The sequence below is a fragment of the Salvelinus alpinus genome, chromosome 25 (assembly GCF_045679555.1).
Source record: "Salvelinus alpinus chromosome 25, SLU_Salpinus.1, whole genome shotgun sequence".
In the NCBI taxonomy this organism is placed as follows: domain Eukaryota; kingdom Metazoa; phylum Chordata; class Actinopteri; order Salmoniformes; family Salmonidae; genus Salvelinus; species Salvelinus alpinus.
Window position 1 is genome coordinate 25,380,328 of NC_092110.1, and position 25,331 is coordinate 25,405,658.

General features: G+C 40.6%; 1 long non-coding RNA gene across 1 annotated transcript; it reads right to left on the minus strand.

The window, feature by feature from the left end:
* Nucleotides 1–5,665: 5,665 nt before the first annotated feature.
* LOC139553725 (uncharacterized) lies at nt 5,666–23,463 on the minus strand. Its single transcript, XR_011670712.1, has 3 exons — nt 23,333–23,463; nt 8,246–8,479; nt 5,666–6,556 (listed from the first exon to the last, which is right to left on the minus strand). It is a non-coding gene; the product is annotated as an uncharacterized lncRNA (long non-coding RNA).
* Nucleotides 23,464–25,331: the final 1,868 nt, after the last annotated feature.

Genomic DNA, 25,331 nt, shown 5'->3' on the forward strand with positions numbered 1-25,331 from the left:
ATTCTGCAGTGAGACTGTGAGAGCTTGTTGCAGAGAGGTCTCCTGCTCTGTCTCGCTTACAACCTCTCTCCATTACCCTGGCAGACGGCCTTTGTCTTAGCACCATGTAGAAAATGAATACTTACTGATGGGTTGAGCGGGGTGAAAGTGGCCAGCTGACAGACAAGGCGAGTGGGGGAGAGGGGGGTCCACACCTACCTGGCTGGAGGTACACCTATCACTGAGAATAAATCAGATATCAGATGAAATTCAAAACATCCCACTGTTCCAGGAGGGGAAAGGTGCTACACAGTAAACCGGCTGTTACGTTTTGTTCCATGTTCTTTATGATGATATACAGCAGTGGTATCTGGCCGAACCATGTAAACTAGAACTCTAAGTAGCACAATAAATGAAGGGAAGTTGATGTCCAAAGCTGATCTATTTTTACAATGGGCATGTATCATTGTATATATTCTGTGTGGGTCAAACCCTGCAACCTAATCTTTTAAACAAAAATAGGTATGTTTAATTGCTCTTCATGTCTGGAGAGAAGTCTGCAGATACCTGATGTGGAGAGATTGGCCCTGCAGTGACCCATGACAAGCGTGACTGCTGTGTATGTTGCCACCTCCAATGAGCAGTCAACCAATTGAAAGGAACTAAATGGAACACCTGATAACAGGTTATATATACAGCGCATTCGGAAAGTTTTCAGACCCCTTGACTTTTTCCACTTTTTTTTAAACGTTACAGCCTTATTCTAAAATGGATTAAATAAAAAAAATTAAATCAGCAATCTACACACAATACCCCATAATGACAAAGGGAAAACAGGTTTTTAGAAATGTTTGCAAATGTATTCAATATAAAAAACAGAAATACCTTATTTACGTAAGTATTCAGACCCTTTGCTATGAGACTCGAAATTTAGCTCAGGTGCATCCTGTTTCCATTGATCATCCTTGAGATCTTTCTACAACTTGTTTGGAGTCCACTTGTGGTAAATTCAATTGATTGGACATGATTTGGAAAGGCACATGCCTGTTTATGTAAGGTCACTCAGTTGACAGTGCATGTCAGAGCAAAAACCAAGCCGTGAGGTCAAAAGAGTTGTCTGTAGAGCTTCGAGACAGGATTGTGTCGAGGCACAGATCTGGGGAAGGGTACCAAAAAATGTCTGCAGCATTGAAGTTCCCCAAGAACACAGTGGCCTCCATCATTCTTAAATGGAAGAAGTTTGGAACCACCAAGACTCTTCCTAGAGCTGGCTGCCCGGCCAAATGGAGCAATGGGGGAGAAGGGCCTTGGTCAGGGAGGTGACCAAGAACCCGATGGTCACACTGACAGAGCTCTAGAGTTCCTCTGTAAAGATAAGAGAACCTTCCAGAAGGACAACCATCTATGCAGCACTCCACCAATCAGGCCTTTATGTTAGAGTGGCCAAACGGAAGCCACTCCTCACCAAAAGGCACATGACAGCCCGCTTGCGGTTTGTCAAAAGGAACCTAAAAACTCTCAGACCATGAGTAACAAGATTCTCTGATCTGATGAAACCAAGATTTAACTCTTTGGCCTGAATACCAAGCGTCATATCTGGAGGAAACCTGGCACCATCCCTACGGTTAAGCATGGTGGTGGCAGCATCATGCTGTGGGGATGTTTTTCAGCAGCAGGGACTGGGAGACTATTCAGAATCGAGGCAAAGTTGAACGGAGCAAAGTACAGAGACATCCTTGATGAAAACCTGCTCCAGAGCGCTCAGGACCTCAGACTGGGACCAAGGTTCACCTTCCAACACCTTCCCTAAGCTCACAGCCAAGACAACGCAGAAGGGGCTTCGGGACAAGTCTCTGAATGTCTTTGAGTGGCCGAGCCGAGCCCGGGCTTGAACACGATCGAACATCTCTGGAGAGACCTGAAAATAGCTGTGCATCAACTCTCCCCATCCAACCTGACAGAGCTTAAGAGGATCTGCAGAGAAGAATGAGAGAAACTTCCCAAATACAGGTGTGCCAAGCTTGTAGCGTCATACCAAATAAGACTCTATGCTGTAATCGCTGCCAAAGGTGCTTCAACAAAGTACTGAGTAAATGGTCTTAAAAACTTCTTATGGCTGCAGTCCTGTTAACAGGATCGATATGACAACAGCCAGTCGAAGTGCAGGGCGCCAAATTCAAAAAACAGAAATCTCATAATTAAAATTCCTCAGACATTCATGTGTCTTATATCATTTTAAAGGTAATCTTGTTGTTAATCCCACCAAAGTGTCCGATTTCAAATAGGCTTTTCAGCGAAAGCACTACAAACGATTATGTTAGGTCACCACAAAACCACAATAACCACAGCCATTTTTTCCAGCTAAAGATAGCTTTCACAAAAACCAGAAAATAAATTAAATTAATCACTAACCTTCGATTATTTTCATCAGATGACACTCATAGGACTTCATGTTACACAATACATGCATGTTTTGTTTGATTAAGTTCATATTTATATAAAAAAAATCTGAGTTTACATTGAGGCGTTAGATTCACTAGTTGCAAAAACATCAAGTGACTTTGCATAGCCACATCGTTTCAACAGAAATACTCAACATAAATATAAATGATAATACAAGTAATACACATAGAATTATAGATATACCTCTCCTTAATGCAACCGCTGTGTCAGATTTCAATTTTTTTTTACGGAAATATAAACCATGCAATAATCTGAGACGGAGCTCAGATGATTAGCCAAATTAGCCACCATGTTGGACTCAACAGAAACCAGAAAATACATGATAAATGTTTCCTTACCTTTGATGAATTCATCAGAATGCAGTCCTAGGAATCCCAGGTCCACAATAAATGCTTGATTTGTTCGTTCATGTCCGTTATTTATGTCAAATTAGCTACTTTCGAATTGTTTACCAAATACCCTAACCAAAGTCTCAAAGCGCGACCACTATAACGTGACGAAATGTCCAAACATTCCGTTACAGTCAGTAGAAACATGTCAAACGATGTACTGAATCAATCTTTAGAATGTTGTTAACATACATCTTGAATAACGTTCCAACCGGAGAATTAAATTGACTTCAATGGAGAGAAGGAACGCGCCAGTTCAATGCGTGGGCACCTCATGGAAGTGATTACTCATTCCTGTCTCCTTCGAATCCCCTTCAAATTAGAGTCATCAGACTAAGTTATATTGACTGTTGACATCTAGTGGAAGCCGTAGGAAGTGAAAACCCATCCATATCTCTCTTTATATTCAATAAGAGCTTGGTTGAATATGTGGCACCCCCAGAAAAAATCCAAACAGGAAGTGGAACTTCTCAGGTTTTTGCCTGCCATATGAGTTCTGTTAATCTCACAGACTTAATTCAAACAGTTTTATAAACTTTAGAGTGTTTTATATCCAATACTAATAATAATATGCATATATTAGCAACTGAGACTGAGGAGCTGGCCGTTTACAATGGGCACCTTTCATCCAAGCTACTCAATACTGCCCCTTCAGCCATAAGAAGTTAATACTTATGTAAATGTCATATTTCTGTTTGTTTTTTTATCAATTAGCAAATATTTCTAAAAACCTGTTTTTGCTTTGTCATTATGGGGTATTGTGTGTAGATTGATGATGACTTTTTTTTTATTATTAGAATAAGGCTGTAACGTAACAAAATATGGAAAAAGTCAAGGGGTCTTAATACTTTCTGAAGGCACTGTATCTACAGTACCAGTCAAAAGTTTGGACACACCGTCTTTTTATATAGCTTTACTATTTTCTACATTGTAGAATAATAGTGAAGACATCAAAACTATGAAATAACACATGGAATCTTAGTAACCAAAAAGTGTTAAACAAATCAAATCAAATTTTAGATTTTTAGATTTTAGATTCTTCAAAGTAGCCACCATTTGCCTTGATGGCAGCTTTGCACACTCTTGGCATTCTCTCAGCCAGCTTCATGACCTGGAATGCATTTCAATTAACAGGTGTGCCTTGTTAAAAGTTAATTTGTGGAATTTAAGGTCTTCATGTGAAATATTTCAATGCATTTGTGGGAAAGTGATTTCATTATATAGCAAACTAAAGCATATTTCCTTTAAATAAAAGTCAACACTATCCATCCCTTGATCACTTTTTCTAGAGAGGAGTCAAGTACATTGGTGGTAAGCTTTCTTTTCAAAGAGCATATCATTCATGAATTACATTTTCCATAGAATGGAATATTCCTTAATTGAAAGTGTAGGCCTGACAAAAGACTAGGGGTTAATGCAGTGCATTGCAGCTTAGAGCACACTTTGCTCTTTTCAAATTTTACCATTGTGCCTGCGACATCAAAAGGGCCTTTGAGCATGTCGCTATGTTCAATGAGCTTTCATCTTCTTACCTCATTATTGGAAATAGTTATTTGATTGAGCCGAGTTTCGTCCAACAATAGGCTAGACAACTTTGACAGTAGCACAATGACTTGGCAACAAAGCTGTTGTCTGAAATCCTCTCGAGATGTTTGGCCCCCATGCTTTAACTCCCCCCCCCCCCCCCCCCCCCCCACGCTTTGACTCAGATCCTGCATGTGAATTACAGTAAGATCTCTGAAAGTGAGGATTTGTAACTCCTCAGATCAGACTGTTCACAATCACCTCATATTAAATCCCCACAGGGATCTACTGCATGACATGAGTTGAGCTGATCAGATGGGTCTCTTTAGTTCGTTTCTATTGAGGCCTGGACAGCATGTCCACAAAGAAAGCTTACAAGAAGTGAAACATACTGCTATTCTTTCAACTGTCCATCTTCTTTTTCAACATTTTAGCAAATTGAAAATGGCAGGTAGTAGCTACAATTGCAAAGAATTTCAGGCAATAAAAGGTAGAAAACATATTTCTTAAAAATGTATACTTTAAATTATAGATAGTGTTTTTATTATTTTACATTTCCAATATTCTACATCAGGACCCCAATATTTCTTCAATCAGTTTCAGGAGGAGAGCAAACACAGCTTTGAGTGAGTCCCTGGATTGTGTACACACACACAAACTCAGAGAATTGGGCTCAAAAAGTCAGCTAGATCGTAGAGTTCCAAAGGTACTGCTGGCCTCAGAGGAAACTAGTTTTGACCTCCAGCTCATTCTCTCTCTCTCTCTCAACCCCCCCCCCCCCCCCCCACCCTAACTCTCTCCAGCTTCATTTCCTCTCCTGTTGATTTGGAGTGTTTGTTTTTAAACAATTTTATCATCTCAGCTTTACAGGCTCACTGTAATTGCAGGGTAAGAACCGAAAGACCTGCTAACACACAAATAAATATTTGACTGAAACAAAAGCTGTCCGTCTGACCCTGGTCATGTAGATTGTAGAAAATTACAAATCTAATGAATTGCCCTTATTGTGGAGACTTTCCATTCTGCATTTTTTCTATTCATAGACCAACCAATCAGAACCACACTTTTGTTCACGTTATCATGCTGTTCATTTATCTCGCAGCCGGAAAGCCGTGTTCAGATAACGCCAACATATCATATGATTGTGTTATCAAAGTTGTGCTACAGAGCGCTCTCAGTCATTTTACAAAGGGACAGACGTTATTGAAAAGAAAAGGGTTAAGTGCCCAGACTGTGTTTATAGAACCTTGAAAACAACTCAAGAACATTTTCAGAACTCAATCAAAAAAGTATACTTTGTTGACAGAAAATATGCTTTTATGTATTCATGATTTATTCGTCATCCTCCTGTCATGAAACATTCATGAAACAATCAAATCAACCACTCCATTTTCTGAGAATCAGATTGTCTTCCTGCATAGCACCTTTCTGAATATCTCTCTCTCATTTCCCACTACGCTTCTCAAGTACCGGAGTGTTGAACCCTGTTTGACACCAGGGTCACTGGAATTGCCCCACTTTAGGAAAACAACATTTGGTTTGTTTTAGAAAGGGAGAAATGGAACACCATTCATTTGTTTGCTCTCCCTCTATACTCAAGACCAGAGCGAATGCCAAGGGGGCTCCAATCCTCACATTTAATTTGTTTGTTTCTTTGGAGAGTGGGAAAAGTTGTGGAACACTAGGAGGACATTGGGCTTGGGCTGTGGTGAGTATCTCCAGCCACTGCAGTCAGTGACAAAGCTAAGCTAGCCAGGGAGTAAGTAAGGGGATGGGCTCTCATTTAGCCAGGCATTGCTGCTCTTGTTTGTGGTTGTCCCTGACAGCGTCTGCGACTCCAGTCCAAAGCACCTGTGTTTGCTCACTAGCTTTCCCCCAATCTGCTTGAAAAACACTGCGAGCAAGTCACATGGCCGCAAGATAACCCGGGAACCATGGGAATAAAAAAGCCAGGACTTTTAGAACAGTTAATCATTAATGGTGCCTCTTTTTTGTCCCTATTCAGCGCTGCCTGACACAAGCTTTGATATTTCATAGATGCAGACAGGTCAGAAGCAGACGTAGCCAGGTAGACATGCACTCAGAGAGGAAAGTGCCTTTATGTGTCTGTGGATCTGTGGTGATGCGGGGAGAAGGTCATAGGCAGGACTGCAATGATCCCATTGGTCCCATTCCACACATAAGTCAAAGGCCGTCTCCATCTGTGGAGGATAAAGCCAAAATAACACAAAGAGTTAATCCCAATAAAACACCTTTTCCATTGGATACATCTCTCAGAAAAACGTCTGCAACACTGGTTCCTCAAATATACAACAGCACAAGACTTCACCCATTATAGCATATCACTGAGCTTTCAATATGTCATATAGGGTCAGAAATGGTGTGGTGATAAGAACGAGAGCTTGACATTTCCCAATAAATTTGTATTTTGATCGAATCTAATCAGGACCACCTCTCTTTTTGTCCAACATGGTCCCTGAAATGATAACCATGAACAGAACAAGTCATTTAAAGTTTGATCCTGTTTTACCCACCCATGGTTCATTAAAGTACCATATTCTTGGTTTGCTCCCTAGTTCATGATGTGAATGAGAAGTCCAGGGCTCATTTCATGCCTGTCAAAGTGGGCTTTATGGCAGAAAGGTGAAGCATGAACTAGCTTTCAGAAAGGCCACATTTATCTTACAGGAGAATTAAGTGTACACAGCCTCATTCTTATAACCCACTAAAAGGGCCAGCGACAGCCCTTATCTCCCATTTTCCTGAACTTGCCGATGGTTTTCTAAAGAGAGTTTGTCACGGTCCACCCACCCCAACCCCCAAATCCAATAATACTGTATGAGAGTTGAAGAGGCTTGTGGAAGCTCAAGGGTGTATGGCTGAAAATATAGTGAAACGTAAGTGAACAAAGTGGCTGCCATATGTAGGGTATTTTGCAAACTACGAGTCAATCATTAACGATTCAGAGATATCTGCTCTCTCCAAGTGAGGAGAAGTGAGAGATAAATGGAGGTTTGTGTTTTAAGGAACAGTGTGAAGATGGAACTAAAAGTGCTTGGTACACAGCAGTAGAGAAGTAGAGAGGTTTGTGTTTCAAGGAACAGTGTGAAGCTGGGACTAAAAGTGCTTGGCACACAGCAGTAGAGAAACTAGAGATAAAGAGTTTTCGTGCCAGAATCTCACTCAGAAAATGTCACCTTCTTTGTTCCATTAACAATTAGGTCAAGTTGATTCATTCAGGTAAGAGTAACAACTGATGTTGTTGCCTTGACTGAAAAGCTTTTACTACATCCCCTCACATCCCAATTTCTCCTTGCCTCAACTCACTTCATCACTGATACAACAACATTCAAAAGCAATTGGTAAACAGCCGCAATAATATTTATCCATTTATTAGCTCTAATGACTTGGACATAATTGCTTCCATCCTTTCAGATCCTCTTATCCATATTGTTTGTCTTATGTTGTTAGCCATTTTCTTTTCAATTTCATACCCTTGAACCATGTGCTTGTTTATAACAGGCATGTCTGAACGTCATGGAGTTGAAATCCTCCCAGTACGTGTGTGTTGTCTTCCATGGCCAGTTTATTTGCTAATCCTGGCTACCCATGATAAGGACAATTGCTCCCCCTCTCTATAACTCACCACCTTTCCTGACCACAATCAGCCACTCTTCTTTGAGTCATCTAAATACATTAGCATTGTAAAAAAAAAAAAAAAAAAGTCAAAACTAAGGTGGCAATAAATTCGTAGCTGCTTCACCCACCAGGAAATAAACTGGGTTAAGCCGAGTCAAAGGATGGCTTAACGACTGTATGGTTCAAACAAAGGTTCCTGTTCCAGAAGGGCAGGTAGGAGATGGATAGCTTGGTAAACATGGCTGACATACCTGGCGGGTGCCATGGGGCGGTCACAGCACAGCCCACGACTGAAGGGACAATGTGTGTGGCAGTCAGATCCATCTGCTTCTTCTGTCCGAACCAGTACTCTCCTCCTATGTATCATTATGGCCTCCTCTACACGTTATCCCTCCTTACGTTGAGGCCTCCTCTCCTCCCTATCCATCCTCTCTCCGAAGGCACCTCTCCGACGGCACAGCCATGGAGCCCTCCCCAGCAGAGACCTGTTAGACAGAGAGAAAGAGAGAAGCTCCATAAACCATTTTCCCTTCTTTATTTGATGTGTGGTTATAGCTCTGCTGTGATCCGTCCTCAGAGACCCAGCATTTCAAAACCACTCAAATAGGCTGGATGTGCCGATAAGCATGGGATGGCGACATTGAATTCCCAAAGCATAACATTTTATCCAGTCACAGTTAAGAACATACAGTATATAGGCTATTGCAAAGAGAAATCTCACATATTATACAAATGAGAACTTGTTCTCAACTGGCCTACCTGGTTAAATAAAGGTGAAATATTATTTTTTTAAATACACATTTGACTTCTTAATGCTGTTTTATACCCATGTCTATCCTAATATTTTGGTAATAACACAACATATACATGCATACAACTTTTAACATTAGCTTTGATATTGTCACAAAAAAACAGGTTGAATAGAGGCAAATTGTTATATTCCCTGTGAGAAAGTCAACTTTGCATTGTGGGAGACAGAGACAGAACTAAAGCAGTTCAGTGTGGGTAGTGGTAGGCAGGTATAGAGAGGAGAATGGGGAACACCCAGGAATGTTTAGCCAACTTGCCCGTCACATTCACGTGTGTCAAAGACACCTCCGCATAGTAAGAAAGGTAGTGATGTGAACGACATGGTCAGTGGGCTGCTTGTGCTGAGTACTCAGTGTGTTTAGCGGACCCAATGCAGAGCCACAGTATAAACATATACTCAGAAATACCACAAAACAAGTGCCACACAATAGGCACACTGGCATAAAACAAATATAGAATATTGATCATGATGTAAAATAAAATTGCAGTCATAAAATATGCAAGTTTCCCATTTATATAATATATGGTCATTTGTCTGTATAAATAAATAGAAAAATAAGATCTCTGCAACCGGGGAAAGGAAAAATAACTTGAATACAACAACAAATCTTAGATTAACAACTGTCCTCCTTTTATAAATTGAGGGATGTATGTATGTTGCTCTTTTGTCAATTACTCAGTCAACATCACCTCCATTTTGGGATATCTCAGAATTATGTGCCATTTTGGGATATCTCAGAATTATGTGCCATTTTGGGATATTTCCGAATTATATTATGACCCTACATGCTGAGGAAGAAAAATTGCTGATTTTCTCTCTGTTAACACAACTCCAAGACATATTAAATTATTTTTCAATTATGTTCTACTAATTTAATTAATTTGGTCTTAATTTTCTATTTATAGAATTCAAGAAAAACAATACAGTTACATAATTATAGTAAAATGTCATGTAATTGAAATAGTAACTTTATGAAACCCACAGACAAATTGTTGACAAATGGATCAGTATATTGACTTTAATTATTCTCAATATCCTATGAAAACCTCGTAACTATCTCACAAAAATTCTAGAAATAAATCATGAAATGCTTTACTTTTCGTTTGACATTCTTCCGTGGGGAATAATGTTCTTGTTCATTTTCTATAGCTCTGGCAAAAGTAAATAGTATGTAGTCCTACAAAAGATGTGTAATATTATCCACACAGTGAAGTAATTTCATTATGAAGGCATTTCATTATGTATCTATTTGCCTCTAAATTGTATAATATACAAGGACAACTTGTAGTTCTCCTAAAAGTTTTAATTGTAGTACATAATTGTACATTTTCCTTATACGAGCTAGAATCCTTAGTTGCTGCATTCATTTTTGGACTTATACATTAGTGACATATACCCATTGATTCTTGAAGAATATAACTTACGAATGCCTCATGAGCTTATTTCAACTGTCATATCCCATCTAAACTCAGCTTCTTCCCAAAACAGAAGCAGGGTGTCCGCTTTGTTATTGTTTCAACAACAGATTCTAGCTTTATAGGTTTGTAAGATGCTTCATAAAAACAAGTAAAAATTGTGTTATATTGTACAAAGTCTTTCAGTTGATCAAATCAACGTATCGTGAGGAGAGCTTAAATTAATGTCTTACTATGTGAGATATGGTTTAGTTAAGAAAATAGAAAAGGGCTATTTATCAATATCTTGTTCTGCAATTTAATTCAACATAATGTTCTAGTGGTTATCAAATTGTGAGTGAACGTTGACATAAAGTACATTGTTGAATCAGCTGTTAATTCAATCCACCACAAGCTGCAATTTAAGAAAAAAAGGCAAATAATGCCCTTGAAAGTATATACTTATTTGAAGAGAACTACATATTTACATTTGATTGCATTTCCCATACAATGGCAAACTAATATTGCCAATAAAACATGCATTTTTAAATACAATCAATGCAAAGTGCATCACCTCATTCGACTTCCGCAGAAGCTAACATTCTCTGCTCTGGGTTGTCAAAGGAGAAGCCAATGACAATGAATTCTGCCTCTGGCCATCCACTAGGAGCTGCAGGGTCTGATATTTCACGGCTGTGAATATAGCCTCATGGCTTTAGACAACGGCACAGGTGACAAAAGACCACCTTGAACACAGTACATGTCAGAAGGCCTGAAGCATCATAACATAAACTCTGTGCGAGTCCTCCGAGTGCTCTCTGACACACAAGACAACAGCACGGTGAGCTAGAGGTCGACAGTGCTTGGGGTAATTGGAGGAGTGTTGTACATTTCATCTTGTATGACTCACTGGCTCTTTCTCCATGTTTGAATGCTGGGAGATTGTGTGTTGTACGGAACCCAAAACTGATGTTCTCAGAAGTCATAAATTACACGGCCACTGACAACCTTAAGCAGTGTTAAAATGCCTTGAACATAGCTTTATTTCAGGGTCATTGGAGCGTGAAGCTGAGAGGGCTGCCAAGCCCGGCACCACCCACCCCACAGGCTGCTGCCGCTCCGCTCACACAGCCCAGTAAGAAACGTATTTCTCCTCCCATACCTGAGCTCTGACATGCTCACCAAGCGTTCAGAGGCACAACAAACTGTCAAGCTGCTCACTCTCAACCAAAACAAGCACTTATTGTTCCTTAAAGAAGATTTTCTCTTTGCTAATATCCCAGCTGCATTTGATCTATATTTTATATTTGATCTCTTTTGTAAAATCATTGACATAAAATTGCTCCCTCTTTGGATATTCAGCTCCACTTCCATCGTGTTCCAGAGTTCATTCGGAGCATGTATTAGCACATCTCTTTGAAACATGACCAGCTTGTAATTGCCCATTCTTTCACTGGGATAATAAGGCTCACATGCTGTCCTTCTGAATTATAATCCATGCATAAAATGCATAATAGAAATTGACAAGTCAATGACAGGAATTACCTACAAAATGGCAGCAACCTCACAATGTTCATTGTAACTTTGAATTAACGGCAACATGTTCCACCACCATCCTCTCAGCATCTGGATCTGACCACCCACAGGGCCCTGTGACATTACAGCCTTTAAGGTGGGGGATGGGTGTGTATTTGAGTGTGTGTGTGTGTATGATATCAGACGTTTTTTATGTAAACGCAAACACAAACTAACAAACTGAAACAAAGACCACAACATGGATCCTGGTCTCAGTCAGGGCGGCTACTTGCTTTATTTGGTTCTAACTTGAGTTGGCATTAGGTAATTTAATGACTGCATCTGATCACTCTCTCAAGGGCCGTCTGCAGTATTCAGCAGCATAGGAGCCTAAAGGACATCTCTGTCAACGTCTGAGACTGAAAAACAATGTTGAAATGTCTATTTCACTTTGGTGGCTCCTCCCTGTGTCTTAGTTGTGTTTTTGAGCTGCATTTCCTTCATGGTGAGCCCTGCTCCATATGAACTATACATATGCAGTATGAAGGAACTGTGAATGGGTATCATTATCATATCCTGTGCTTGACTTGTGCTGCCTCCTTTCTGGAGAGAAGAGGGGTCAGACATTATTCCTCCACCCTAACCACCTCTCCGCTGTTTACTGAAGAGAAAGGGATTCAAGCCTTAAACGGCAGCACAAGCTAAGGTGATCCTTAGCCACCGAGATGCACAGGCGATAACCCGTTCAATTAGACAGCAACATCATGGCAGGCAGTATGTAGGCAGATAAATGACGATACAGTACGGTGTACAATGGGAATTAAAAGTATAGGGCAGCTGGGCTCTTATCTGGCCAGGGCGAAAAACCCGGCAACAAAGGGAGGCCTAAGACTAAGAGGCTTGATGCATGGGAAAGCCATCCGCCGGCCATTGTGACTGCCCTTCTGCTGAGCAAATAGTCCAAACTGTTCATTCCCCATCTCCCATTCTCTCCGTGGTACATTGTTTGTGTCCTTGCATTTCATTCTGACTGAAGAAGATTGCTCTCAGGGCCAGTGAGCAAACAGTCCAGAAAAGAGCCGGCTATCTCCTGCCGTTCCCAGGAGAACTAGCATTTTTATTTCAGCTCCAAGCTGTCAAAGGATTGGAGAGTTTATGTCAGGATCCTGAATTAATTAGTTTTAAGCTGCGGGGGAGGGCGGGGCGACCACTGCGTTTTATCACCAAATGTTCAGTCAAATGTTTCCTAGCAATTATGCACCCCCGCTCGCTACGTATAGGCTTTCAGTCGCCAGACATTTGGTATTGGATACATACAGGATGGATTTCGGAAACACAAATGATGTGTTTAGTTGTTGTAATGGCAGTACAATGGTATGAATAGTGATGGACCAACTTCTGTCCAGGATTTGGTGGTATGGGGGTGATTTGAAAAGTTTCTTGTTTATTTTTTTCTATGATGATGATGATGATAGGTACATGACTCAGGCTTGGCAGAAAATTGACAGAGCTTGCAGATGCCGCAATAAAACATATCTGGTCAGACATTTGGTGGAATGGGATATAGAGTCTGGAACCTCCGTCAGAACAGCCAAAGTGACCTTAGAACCTTCTGTCACCCACAAAATCATCCCAAATCACTGCTTACTTAGCAACTATATATGAAACATTTTGGATCTGTGACACTGCTATATCTGTTTGCTAACTACGCTTGGTTTCTAATGCCAGAGACAACAAACCAGACAACTGTTCCTATTCAGTCCTACTTAACTCCTCCACCATCAGAAATGTCTTGTTTTACGGTGCAAACGCCATACGACGCCATCCTGACTATGACAGTAGAATTGTATGTGTTGATCTTGTAGTTTGTCTAATCATGAAAACCAAAACACACCGTTATTCAAACCTCTGTGAGAGGCTGGTATGCATTTCCATCCTCAACTCATTAGCACTGTCCCACACGATGCTGTAGCATTTGTATGGATTAGTCCTTTACAAACTACCTTTCATAAACACATCACTGACAATCATCAATCTGCCCAGTGGTCTACATCAGCTTACTGACTCAGTGTTCATTTTAAGTATGACCCCACCTGAAATTTGCATCATTATAGTAACGCAACAGTCTCTGAAACCTCAGACAATCCCAAACACACCGCTACTGTAACCGGAAACAATATTTTTCAGAAAAAATGTCAATGGTGTGTTACACCAATACATTGAAGAAACCAGAAATAACATTTTTTATGTGTCTTTGGTATAAACAGTTGAATACTTGCCACTATAGCACATAGGAAAAGAAAGGTATCCGATCATGACACATACATCTGGATGGGTGACTTCTTCATCAGACAGGATATTAAACCCCACTCCAGACTATTTCACAGACAGCGGTGAACAGGCGATGGGTTAAATCGTGTGTATCAGGGGAATACTCTGTTAGAGGAAACGTACAGATCTTGTCTTTAATGGTAATCTGCTCAACTGCTCTATAGCCACCAACCAGCTTTCCAGGACCCTTCAGTTGAGCATCAGCCTGTACATGATAAACGACACAGCCATTTATATGGGATTCAATTGGGGATTCATTTAACTCAAGTCATGGTATGAGAATTCATTAAATGGCTGACAGTGCTGCTACACATGGAGGGAATTTAATTTGAATCCTTGGAGGATACCTCTATGGGCCGTGGGAGGTCATGTTAAAGTGGGTGGTTATTGTTCTACGCTTAGTTTTCAATTGACACTTATCTTTACACACTTTGACATGTTATTGGTGTCAATTGGTTGTTATTAAATTGAGTTGAAATATTATTAGATGAGGGCTTCCCTGGACAAGACTGAGAGGGGTGGGTTGCTTTAAAGGGTTGAAATAGCCTATGGATGGTAAACAATGCACAGATCAGGAGCAGTCCTCTGTACTGTTATACCATGAAGGAGAACAAATACAGGATTTAACAATGATTTTTTTTCTCACTCGTAAGGTATTAAAATGAGCACATTATTTGAATGTCATTGATTCTCATGAATGTTGAAATGGCATATATGTCAGCCTCCTTGACAAGCTGAGGCAGTGTAAAGTAAAGGTATTAAATTCAACTTGGAAGCAGATTACAGAATTCACCCCTGCAGAACACTTTTTCCCCGCGTTCAATAAATTGGACAAGTCCCATTGTAAGATAGCCTATCACACTGAACATGTCTGCATAGGGAACTTATACAGAAGAAAATATTACGTAGTTTGTTATTCAGAGTAGAGCGTTGGGGGGGCACACGGGCTTGTTTGCCTTTGCTGGAAGAGGAGATTGCTTTGGGGTTTAAATGAATCGCTGGCGCACTGCGTTTATAGGTTTCATTAACTTTTAATGAGTTGTATGTCCTTCGCTTTGACTGGCCTGTGGGCTCAGGCCTCAGCTCCCTAGGATTGGAGGTGGGTGAGGAGAGAGCTTAGCAGCCATTCCTGTGAATGTCTGCACTGGATGGACACAGGAAAAGGAAATACAAGTCCTGAGTCCAAGGCAGAGAAACCTTCAGCTAGATATCCATCAGTTATGTCAGTCTGAATTTAAAACCCCACTCTAAGGTTTTCAGGCTTCAGGGGGAATAAAGGAATCATGTCGGATCAATCAATGATAACTGAGAAGAAATCTCTTTACCACAGCTGAATGAAATAATGTGTTATGGTGGCTTTCCAACATGGTTCCCTCTCAAACACTTGCATCAATCCCATAGAGAAATGTGACTGCCAAATTCTATATACACGTTACAGAAAAAGGCTATAGAATCACTTAAACAACACAACACACATGCATAACCTCTCCATTTCAATCCCGGTAATACCTAGATTCATATTTTGGACTTCTCTAATCTTGATTTAATACAGTGTCTTGCTGCATGGTTGAACACATGTATTATCTTGCCGTGGGCTTCCTGAGCTTCATGTATCTCTTTGAGAAGCTAATCTTCCATCCTAGCATGCCTGAGCCTCTCTTCACTGTTCTCTCCTCCAGAGACAAAGGCCTTGCCTGTCCTCCCCATTTCATGTTCTTCTGCTTTATTCAATAAGAATCAACACCACTTGTACATTTTTGTTCTTATTTCTCACTTAATCCTGGTTATCCACAAGGCTGTGCATTCTGTATTGCTGATTACTTCGTATCCACATCACTGCGTATATTTTCAGATTACTCTTTGGTAAATTTAGGTTAATATCTCTCCTCACCATGACGACCTACAATGCGTACTGTAGGACAAGCACCAACAATCCATCCACTCTGAGTGATACAAAAGCAGCAGGGGACTAAGAATAGGTTGTCTGAATAGGTTGTCTTCAGGTCAGTGGTTGTCCCGTCAGCTGCTGCCTCCAGGCAGTCAATGGGCATTGTTGACTGGCCTCTCTGTGATGCCAGCACAGCCCTGTGTGTGTGTGTGTGTGTGTGTGTGTGTGTGTGTGTGTGTGTGTGTGTGTGTGTGTGTGTGTGTGTGTGTGTGTGTGTGTGTGTGTGTGTGTGTGTGTGTGTGTGTGTGTGTGTGTGTGTGTGTGTGTGTGTGTGTGTGTGTGTGTGTGTGTGTGTGTGTGTGTGTGTGTGTGTGTGTGTGTGTGTGTGTGTGTGTGTTAGAGAGAATAGAGAATAAATGTGTGTGCAGGTTTACGTACTTCTGTCTGTGTACATTACATTTCTGGAATGTATCTTCTGAGAATATCAATAAATAAGAAGCCAGCTGTAATGTATAGTGCTACCTGTACTTCAAATAGGAGTTGTTTTCTCAAAACTGTTTCTATATATTTTTCTTCCGATATGTCTGTTCATATGTCAGACATTCTCTTGTGTATGGGAAAGAGGTGTGTAGAGTTAAGAGGTGTGTCTGGGATGAAGGTGTGTATAGGAGAGACGTGTGCAGCCTATAGAGACAGAGGTATAGGAGAGACGTGTGCAGCCTATAGAGACAGAGGTATAGGAGAGACCTGTGCAGCCTATAGAGACAGAGGTATAGGAGAGACGTGTGCAGCCTATAGAGACAGAGGTATAGGAGAGACGTGTGCAGCCTGTAGAGACAGAGGTATAGGAGAGACTTGTGCAGCCTATAGAGACAGAGGTATAGGAGAGACGTGTGCAGCCTATAGAGACAGAGGTATAGGAGAGACGTGTGCAGCCTATAGAGACAGAGGTATAGGAGAGACGTGTGCAGCCTATAGAGACAGAGGTATAGGAGAGACGTGTGCAGCCTATAGAGACAGAGGTATAGGAGAGACGTGTGCAGCCTATAGAGACAGAGGTATAGGAGAGACGTGTGCAGCCTATAGAGACAGAGGTATAGGAGAGACGTGTGCAGCCTGTAGAGACAGAGGTATAGGAGAGACGTGTGCAGCCTATAGAGACAGAGGTATAGGAGAGACGTGTGCAGCCTATAGAGACAGAGGTATAGGAGAGACGTGTGCAGCCTATAGAGACAGAGGTATAGGAGAGACGTGTGCAGCCTATAGAGACAGAGGTATAGGAGAGACGTGTGCAGCCTATAGAGACAGAGGTATAGGAGAGACGTGTGCAGCCTATAGAGACAGAGGTATAGGAGAGACGTGGCTGGGCCTGGCTACTGCGGAGCCAGGCCCAGCCAATCAGAATTAGTTTTAACCCAACAAAAGGGCTTTATTACAAACAGAAATGCTCCTCAGTTTTATCAGCTGTCGGGTGGCTGGTCTCAGACAACACCGCAGGTGAAGAAGCCAGATGTGGAGTTCCTGGGCTGGCTTGGTTACAGGTGGTCTGCGGTTGTGAGGCCGGTTGGACGTACTGCCAAATTCTCTAAAACGACATTGGAGGCCGCTTAAGGTAGAGATATTGACATTCAATTCTCTGGCAACAACTCTGGTTTCAAGTTTCAAGAGAGTTTCAAGTTCCTTGGTGTCCACATCACCAACGATCTGTCATGGTCCAAACACACTAAGACATTCGGGAAGAGGGCACAACAAAACATTTTCCCCCTCAGGAAACTGAAAAGATTTGGCATGGGTCCCCAGATCCTCAAAAAGTTCTACAGCTGCACCATCGAGCGCATCCTGACAGGTTGCATCTCAGCCTGTTATGGCAACTGCTCGGCATCTGACCGTAAGGCGCTACAGTGGGTAGTGCGTACAGCCCAGTACATCACTGGGGCCAAGCTTCCTGCAATCCAGGACCTGTATAATAGGCGGTCAGAGGAAAACCCATAAGATTGTCAGAGACTCCGTCACCCAAGTCATAGACTGTTTTTTCTGCTACCGCACAGCAAGTGGTACCGGAGTGCCAAGTCTAGGACCAAAATGCTCCTTAACAGCTTCTACCCCCAAGCCATAAGACTGCTGAACAATTAATCAAATGGTCACCGGACTATTACATTGAACACCCCCCATTACCCCCATTTGTTTTGTACACTGCTGCTACTCGCTGTTTATTATCTATGCATAGTCACTTCACCCCTACCTACATGTACAAATGACCTCTAACCTGTTATTGTGTTACTTTTTTGATTTGATTTGTTGGACATTCCTGCAGTCAGCATGCCAATTGCACGCTCCCTCAAGACTTGAGACATTTGTGGCATCGTGTTGTGTGACAAACCTATTCATTTTAGTGTATTTTAATTGTCCCCAGCACAAGGTTCACCTGTGTAATGACCATGCTGTTTAATCAGCTTCTTGATATGCCACACCTGTCAGGTGTGTACCCTGAGGAAGGTGAGGTCATTCTGGTCATTATTTTGGCAAAGGAAAAATGCTCACCTACAGGGATGTAAACAAAAAATAAGCTTTTTGTGCATATGGAACATTTCTGGGATCTTTTATTTCAGCTTATAAAACATGGAACCAATACTTTTTTTCAGTATTTATGACTTCCGATATTAATAATTGTGAAATTCATAGAAAATATTGGTAAAAATGATTTGAATAGGCACATCAAAGCATATAGACAGATGCCCAATGAACCTGTGAATTTGTAAGGGAAAACCTGGCCATGTATTCAAATTTATAAAAGGTAGCCTACTGTATATAAGGTATCCTTTTCCGTTTTTTACTTTGCATATCATACCAAATTAGAAATATTGTAAGAAAAAGTGCAAGTTCTTTTTAGCTTGATATATTTTCACTTATATATTAAAATGAAAAGAAAAACAAAAATTGTTGTCTGACACCTAGTTTTGCCCCATATATTGAAATGGCCAAATTATGCTACTCAAAATTCTTATTAGTAAGAATCAGTAAATCAATTAGTTTTGTTATCTGTAGTTCTCAAAAAATCTATTATCTACCTTAATCAATATTGAATGCTTATTTTTCGTATGTGTCTCTTGGTCTTATAAAATATTTGTTACACTGAACAAAAATATAAACACAACATCCAACAATTTCAAAGATATTACTGAGTTACAGTTTATATCAGGAAATCAGTCAATTGAAATAAGTAAATGAAGTCCTAATCTATGGATTTCACATGACTGGGCAGGGGTGCAGCCATGGGTGGGCCTTGGAGGGCATAGGCCCACCCACTTGGCAGCCAGACCCACCCACTGGGGAGCCAGGCCCAGCCAATCATAATGAGTTTTTCCCCATGAAAGGGCTTTATTACTCAGCGCCCCACCCCTCCCTCAGACGATCACACAGGTGATAAAGCCGGATGTGGACGTCCTGGGCTGGCATGGTCTGCTTTTATGAGGCCAGTTGTACGTACTGCTAAGTTCTTTAAAACAACGTTTGATGCAGCTTCTGGTACATTAAATAACATTAAATTATCTGGCAACAGCTCTGGTGGACATTCCTGCAGTCAGCATGCCAATTGCACACTCCCTCAAAACTTGAGACATCTGTGGCATTGTGTTGTGTGACAAACCTGCACATTTTAAAGTGGCCTTTTATTGTTCCCAGCACAAGGTGCACCTGTAGAATGATCATGCTGTTTAATCAGCTTCTTGATATGCCACACCTGTCAGGTGGATGGATTATCTTGGCAAAGGAGAAACGCTCACTAGCAGGGATGTAAACCAATTTGTGGACAAATTTTTTGAGAAATAAGCTTTTTGTGTGTATGGAACATTTCGGGGATTTTCAGCTCATGAAACATGGGACCAACACTTTACATGTTGTGTTTATACTTTTGTTCAGTGTATATATCCCTTTCATACACAGACCAAAATCCCACTAATTTACCATGCCTGCATTTATATGCCAACCTTTTCATATATCTAAAAGGGGTTGGGGGTAAAAAACATGGAAAATAAAAGCCACCTAAAGACCTACTCACGATTCCTGCAATTTCACAAACCCTGTAACCAAAATACAGGTATTGGGTCTGTGTGAATGATTCTCTGATTTTTTGCAGGTAAATTCATTACACTTCCATTGTTTAACACCTCCCTAATTTGAACTGCAAACCGCCCCCATGGTTTAAAGGCCCAGTGCAGTCAAAAACGTGATTTGACAGTGTTTTATATATATTTCCACACAATGAGATTGGAATAATACTGTGATATTGTGAAAATAATGATAATCCCCTTTTAGTGTTGGAGCTGTTGGAGAAGACCGCCTGAAATCTTTGCCTGTTTTGGTGGGATGGAGTTTTGACCTGCCTGGTGACATCACCAGGTGATAAATTAGTTAATAGACCAATAAGAAAGAGAGTTCGAAACATCTCTGCTAATAACAGCTAGCTCCCCACTCGGATCACTTCCAGACAGTCTTAGCAAAATCCTTGGTTTAGAAATTGTTCTTTGCTAACAACCTATTGCTGTTTCTTTTTGCCTATTTTAAATGAAAACAATCACAGTAAGGTACTTTGTTACCCTGAAATGATTTAATAATGAGATAAAACGGCTGCATTGGACCTTAACAACACCCCCACCTCTCCCAATTTACCAGTTAGCCACTGATATTTATAAAAGGGGTATACCTGTGAATAAGTGGTAAATAAGGGGCTGTTTGAGAGGGGGTCATATAAACATTGCCTCATATTTGATCACCAATTTAATTTGATCATCCATTTCAAAGGCGTAATCATATCAATAGTCTACATGGATAATAATAATAACAACAATAATAATAGTAATAACAATAATCATCATCATCATCATCATAAACATAATAAAAAACAAAAATATGATTAGTAGCAGACAACCTATGTTGCCTTTTTTTTGTATGAATCTATTTAGCTAAATGAATTGCAGGCCTATATAAATGTATAGGCCTAGATGTAATGTATCCTAAGCGTATACACTTATTTGAATAGCATTGAAAAGTATTCATGCAAAGTGTCAACTTGCCTAATTGAGAAAATGGCCACTAATGTCAATGATAATTGAAGCGAGATGGGTGGACACGATGAGCGTAAATCATGAGAGGAACTGACTGCTGAGAAACCATGGGTGGCTTTGAGTTTTGACTTTGTTGTCCTTTAATATACTGTGGGATAGCAGTTTCCCTTGCTAAGATATGGGATTAGGAGTATTTCGCGTGAAAGAGGAGTTAAGTCGGGGTATGTGGACGGTCCCACCCCTGCAATGGGCTGAAACAGAATTACAGCTTGTTAGACCGGTGTCCCGATATCACCCGGGAGACCGTTCTACTTGGGTGTTCCAGGCCCTGGTGGGTGAATGTGAGCTTAGGCTACTAGTGCTTTCAAATGGAATATAGGGCCAGAGTTGGAAACCCATCAAAACACAGGTGTTAATGTAGGCCTATATGCCTATGAGACTATGTGTATTTACTGCTAGAAATTAAATTTCTTTATTCAACTGATGCAATTCTGATTCCAGTAAGTACTTGAACTATGGCAATTTAGATGATCAAAAACAATGCCCCTGGAAAACAATATATGTTTTAAAAATAAAAACCTATTTCCAACCTGTTTCAAACCTGGACATTTGTTTTGATGCTTGTAGGCCTAATATCGATTTATCCCAGTGTTATGAGAAACCATATCCCAGTTTTGTTCCAAAGCTCGTGCAATAGAAAAGCAAACATAAGGACAGATAAGCTTTCAGCAAATCCAGCCTCAGACTCTAGAGGGGAGCATGAATGGACAAAACCTGTCGTGATCACTGCAGGAGGAATTTCATCCAAGTTTGACCACAACTTGTTCCAAGAATTCCAGACTAGGTTTCAGTCTGGAGAAGTGCCATTGGTTCCTAATCTAGAAATATGCAAATAGGAAGACCGGTAAGAACTGTAATTAAATTGGGTTACCAATTTAAGCTGTACCATCGCTCATCTTGTTGCTATAACAACCGTGAAGAGGTTGCTACTGATGGTGCGCCCATGACCTTAGCAGAGGCATCTCTCTCTGCTGACATTTGAAACCCTTTTTGGTGTATGTGTTTGTGTGGACGCGTGCGTGCGTCTACCTGGCCAGGGCATCTGCACATTATCTCTATTGCCCATTTTTCCTATTTGAGCGAAAACACATTTTCAGAGGTAGGCCTTTATAAATGGTCCTACACAATAATGAAGGTTCCGCCATGTCATGTATCTCAGGTAACTAAATTGTATTATGTATGCCTAGGAGACTGATGTCAGTGGCGTAAACGCTCGTGTACGTTTGGTAAAATGGTTCTCCAGTGTAGATTGAGGCCGGTTACCTTTGAACCAGGGTTCCAAAAGGCCATTCCCATTTCACTCCACTCTGGAGGAGGCTTGACTGGGGTTATCCCCTCCATCAAAGGAAGAGTTTCGGCATACGCTCATTTAATAATGGGTAATAGGTATTTTCGAGGGCTCTTGCTCCTTGTGAGAGCGAGATTGGAGGGGAATTAATTATTGAAAAACTGTCCCCAGTGTTTTTAGGGCGCATTATGCAGTTTTATCTCAACATTACAACTTTTATTACTACTATTTTCTAAACACAATGGTATATTTTTTTATACAGTAAGATTATTAAGCAGAAATAAATGAAGCCTTGTTTTCTTCTTCTTATTATTATTATTATTAGCCATAGATTATCATTAGAAGTCCTTAACCAATTGTAAATGGATACCAATGAGATGGTGAAAAGAATGAGGATAATTTATGATAGCTAATTAATGGAATAAAAAAATGGTGACATTTAGAATTCCACATAGGCCTATTGATTAAAGTGTTTGATATATTCTCATGCAGCGTGTGTAAAATTATGTTTAAAACATCCCCAAAAGAAAGCCAATAGAAAATTGCAAACCAAATTGATTTATGAAAACCGGAGGCACACAGCAGAACCCTCAAAAATGGATAGGCTATAAACCAACCGAACGCTAACATTTCAATGTTGTAGCCGCAGGGTTTGATGGGGTAAAACTGAGTTCCATACGCAATGGAGCAAGTGCTCCTCTGATGACATCAATGATATCTATCAGCTGTAATAGCTCTCTGACACGCCATTTAAAGACACTGAGGCCACCTCTATCACAGAACTTGCAAATCACCTCAGCCTTTTTGAAGATTTGAACTCCGTTGTCATAGAATCCAATCCCGCTTGCTCGAGGACCTTTCTCGTGAGCCCAGGATTTGAGCCAACGCTCAATTCTCATCTTGCCTATCCCAAATAAATAACTCATATCACAAAACGATTGAATTGAAATAAATGTAGGAAATATAGAATCAAATCAAATGTCCATACCTGTGCAATACAGTCGATGCTTATTGGCAAGCTACCGGAGCCCATTGTGGAACCTCGCCTTCAGCTACTGCAAAGGGCTGGAGACATCACGGCATTTATTTGAGCTCAAACTCTGCCACTGTTGACTTTAGCACAAAGCAAAGATTTCAGTGCCCCGCTAGTTTAAAAAAAAAAAGTATTATTTTACCAAGATATCGATCAGTGTGCTGTAAAAAAAAACAGCTTAGCATTATGTCTAAAAACAAGAGAACGAAATGTAATGTCTGTGTAAATTTAATGAGCGGTGACGTCCTATTCAAAGTTTACACTCCTGCAATTTGGTTGTGCATGTACACTTCCTATATTGTGGGCATAGCCTCGACTCCATTGTTTACTGCCTTTGTTTATTCGCAGATCACTGGTGTTTAAAGTACGATTTGTGAGAGGGACTGGAGAATAAATGCACCCTTTACGTGTTCAGAAGGTGAACCGGTGTCCTCTCTGGCAGGGAGACAAACTTCTTCTCTGCCCTTGGATTTCCAAGCACATCGGCAGGGGCTTGGTATCCCCCGGTCTGTGGAGTGAAAGATTGGGCGTCTTGCCGTGTTGGGAATGTGAGAATTTTGATTCATTTCGAATACAACTATATCTTATCTTTAGGCCCATTGAGAAGGGATCTCCAAGTAGTTTAAAAGAATCCCCAGACAATGGCTTAGTGATACAGAACAAAGCAGGCAGAGCATCACATTCTGTAGACACTGTTCTCAATCAGCACCCTTTCCCACAACTATTCTCCTACGCTACGGGATACTTTTATGTAATAATGAAACAAATTTCTTTGAAAGATCTCAACTTTAGTGTGTCTTCCATTAGGGGGGCCTCACACTATGTGTGTGTGTGTGTGTGTGTGTGTGTGTGTGTGTGTGTGTGTGTGTGTGTGTGTGTGTGTGTGTGTGTGTGTGTGTGTGTGTGTGTGTGTGTGTGTGTGTGTGTGTGTGTGTGTGTGTGTGTGTGTGTGTGTGTTAAAGAGGCAGGGAGATACTGTATTTAATAAATGTGATAATGCATTATGTTGTAAGATAGTCTATAGACACGACTAGCGAAAGCCTTGTGCCAATGTAATTACTAGTAATCATTAATAGTAATGATTAATATAGGCCTAATAAATGTATTGAGCCCTTAGGACATAAAGCAAATTTTAACATTGGTCTTCATTCTGCACTAAGATGTGAGTAGGTCTGTCGTTGTTGTTTCTGCTTTTTGACATTGAGCTGCCCTTGACTATATGGTATCATACACGACTTTACGTTTGAAAAAGATCGACACCATAATATTATGACAGAAAACACATGACTGTGTTGAGCTGAGCTGGGGAATATTGTTTGGTGCATGTCCTCACCTGTATATCATAGCGTGACTGATTGTGGCCATATCGTCAGCAGCTCCACCCTCCACCCCTATTTCACAACTGTCACTTGGAATCTAAAGTTTGTGACAAATCATAAAGCTATACTTTGGCCTATGTTTTGATGTTCTTGTTTGCTAAATATCTAGGAGCCATGTGGATGAATAGGTCAATATTGCTGGTTGCTTTCGCATAGGAATTGTGTAAATATGAATTATATTATAGCATTTATTATTAATTATATTAATATCATTAACATTTTCAATATAAAATGGTAGATGGAATTCAATCAAACATATTTGGCCAAAGTGAGAATAGTCTACTTGTTACCCATGGCAGGCACACAAAAAAGATAGTTGTGAGACCTAAGGCCCTTTTTGACATTTTTGTTCAGGGGACATGAAGGTGCAGATCTCGATATAGATTAATCACTGCAGTTTAAAAAAATCAAGAAATTTGAAATGCTATATATTCTGCATATAAATGTATTTCTTTACTCTTTTTTTTACTATTATAGGCCTTTCTTTTTTGTCATTGTCAAAATATGTTGCCACTTACTGTAGTCATTGAGGGGATTAAAAGCTTTTTTTCCTCCATCTTCAATACTCAACTGGA